We start from the raw sequence: 3,552 nt of genomic DNA, 5'->3' as shown, positions 1-3,552 counted from the left end.
GAGTAGTTCCGGATTGGTTAAGTGGAGAAGATCACGAGGACGTGATCGAGTTTAAGTGGGGGAGAGTTGTAAGACCCAAATATTTATTGTACATAATGTATTTATGGTGTACGATGTGTGTATGAAGTGTACGAAGCATGTACGTGTGATGACCCAGAAATTTCTGATCAAATTTAAACTTTAATCTTTATATATTCCCGACACGATAAGCAAAATCTGTAATGTTGAGTCTCGAAAGTTTTGAAACTATATTCATGTAATCAAATACCCTTTGACCATGCCTAAAGATTCACGAACAATTATGTGTAAGTAAATATATATACATATACATATGTGTGATTATTAAATTAAGATATATTAATAAAACATTAAACGGATTAGTTGATATAAATATAAGCTATGAAATCTATTTTATGAACTTGGAAATGCTATCAATGTATTGAATGAATAATATGTTGCATGAATGTATTTGTTCGATGTAAGTTCATCGACGAAATTAAAAGGTAATATCAAATGATTGAATTATCAGATACATTAAATGATGATTATGAGTCTCTGTTATGAGGTCCACTTTGAATTAGGAAAACCTTACTTTTTAACAGTATTCGGAAATTTAATAAAGTGATTTACATGAAAGAACAAAAGTGTTATTATTGAGGATTAGACAGAAGTTAGTGGAGGTTTGAATTTCATAAAACTTGATTGATCTATTTTCAAACGTGCGAAAACATTTTCCGAGATAATAGAACTTTTTATTTAAAATGTCTTTGTTTGAATAACGTAAGTTGGAACATTGGTTACTAGATATATATATATATATATATATATATATAATGTGCAACGTGTATTTAAAACATGTTTAGGTATATTAAATATATATAGGATTGCAAATTAGTTATATAAACGATAGTAACATTTGTTATCTGATTCGATAGATATTAAGATATATTATTTAGAAAGATTAAGGTGATTAAATTAAACATGGACGTATATCAAATTGGGTTTTAAAGTGTAAATGTTACGCATTATAAGATTTCCTAAACGAAATTAAAATAAACTTTGAACTATTATTTGTTTTGATAAACTAAATACTATATTAATATTTTCATACGATATGTACAAGGTTATATTCTTAAATGAAAATATATTTATATTTTACAAAGTGATAAATAATAATATCAAATCAGTCACAAAACGTTTTGATTTAAACTAATAATATTAAACATGTTTTGATAAACAACGAGACTAGGATTTATAAAAGGAAATGATCAAAATACTCAAAAGATAAAGTTACACTTTGAGTGGGTTAGTTTTTAATTAATTTAAGTCTAGTTATTAATAAAGGTACATGTCACAAAATGTTTAATTTAAAATAAAATATTTTGACAACACAACGAGATTTTGATTTATAGAAGGAAATGACCACAACACTCAATTATATAAGATACATTTGTCATAAAGTAATTTTTCAATAACTAAAACTAAATTTTTATAATGGTACGAGTCATTAAACGTAAAAGGCTAGTTTTCTAAACGTACGAAAGTGCGCTCGAAAAATCGAAAGTGGTACATGAGTCGTGAGATCACGACCGTGTCATTTTTGTAAAAATTATATTTTTACCATGAACGTAAATATAATATAATATTTAATTAATTCTAAAGATTAAATATTATATATATTAAATAATATATATAAAAAAAAACTACGTACCATTTGCAATATAAGGAAAAAGATATGTCGGCAGTCTCTAATTTATGGATATGAGCTGGAATCATTTGAGGTGTGGACCCAAAAAAAAAACGTCGGCAAAGAAATAAGTGGAAATCAGCTGGCATAGTAGGTGGAGACAAGTGTTTAAATTGAACGAATTATGTCTTGTGGATTACTTCTTTCATTATGCATTTCGTAACACATACACACACATATCACTTAGCTTTCATAATTATATTTATATTATTATTATTATTAATCAAATTATTATTATTAGTATTAGTATTATTATTATTAGTATTATTCACATAAAATACTACGACAGAGTCATGAGCGGGATTATGCACGTGCCTTTCCTGCAATATTGAATCTCAATATTGATACGTGAGTACTTGTAAATTAATTTTTACTTATTGATAGTGTATCCCTGACTAGTGCTCGAGAAAATAGGATTATGCATGCTTGTATTTTTGATATTGCCATTAGATAGGATAGACTGAATCTTGAAGTTAGTTACACCTGTGGTTAAGATAAGGTATAAGATATGCATGTCCTTGGAAAGCTAACGAAAAATTAAGAACTTTTCCTTTAGATACCGAATGGTTTCGATGAACGGATTAAAAGTTATAATCAATTGAATTTTTATATTGTTATTAAAAATGATTATTATTATCGTCGTTAATATCGTTGTTCTAATTTTTATATAATTGCTATTATTATTATTATTATTATTATTATTATTATTACTATTACTATTATTATTATTATTATTATTATTATTATTATTATTATTATTATTATTATTATTATTATTATTATTATTATTATTATTATTATTATTATTATTATTATTATTATTATTATTATCATTAAAATGAACGCGGTATAAAAGACGATTTAAGAACTATTAACAAATTGATTAGGAGATAATGAGTATGAGTATGATGATGAAATTTAAAGTTATTGATTTAAATAAAATTATCGTTTTTCATTCATTATTATTATTAAAAGTATTATTATATTAAAATATCATCTTTACAAAAATTATTATTTTTAATAGGAATATTAACGTTAATATAAAATTTAATTATTAATAAGAATTATCATATTGTTATAATACCATTTTCGTAAATATAAATATTGTTATTAGTAGAATAATAAATATTATTTATACAAAATAATACAACTTCTACTTATTATTATTACCAATGTTATTTTATCAAATAAATACGTGATACAAATTATATAATTACCTCAGTAGAATCTATCGCAATATTTTTATTATATTAAATGAACTTTATAAATTTTATTACTTAAGACATATAAAAGTATATTTTAATATAAAATTTTATTTATTAACAAATGAATTATATTATTTACTCTATTAAATCTTTTAAAAATATTTTAAAAAATATAAAACGACGATATTTAAATTACATAATAATCATTTATAAAATTTTGAAATCATTTTGAGTTAAACTAATTTTTTTCGACCTTTGCATATTAGACTCGAGCATTAGGATTGTGGTACACTATGACTTAACTTAATTTATTAGACAAATATTGACCAACATATAAATATATATAATTAATTTAGGTTCGTGAATCTAAGGCCAACCTTACACTATTCAATGATGTTATATGTATTTTTACTACAAAATACTGTATGGTGAGTTTCATTATTCCCTTTTAAAATGCTTTCGCAATATATATTTTTGGGACTGAGAATACATGCGCTGTCTTTATAACTGTTTTACGAAATAGACACAAGTAATTGAAACTACATTATATGGTTGAATTATCGAAATCGAATATGCCCTTTTTATTAAGTCTGGTAATCT

This window comes from Rutidosis leptorrhynchoides, chromosome 1 (genome assembly GCF_046630445.1).
Source record: "Rutidosis leptorrhynchoides isolate AG116_Rl617_1_P2 chromosome 1, CSIRO_AGI_Rlap_v1, whole genome shotgun sequence".
NCBI lineage: Eukaryota > Viridiplantae > Streptophyta > Magnoliopsida > Asterales > Asteraceae > Rutidosis > Rutidosis leptorrhynchoides.
Note: the sequence above shows the minus strand (reverse complement) of the source record.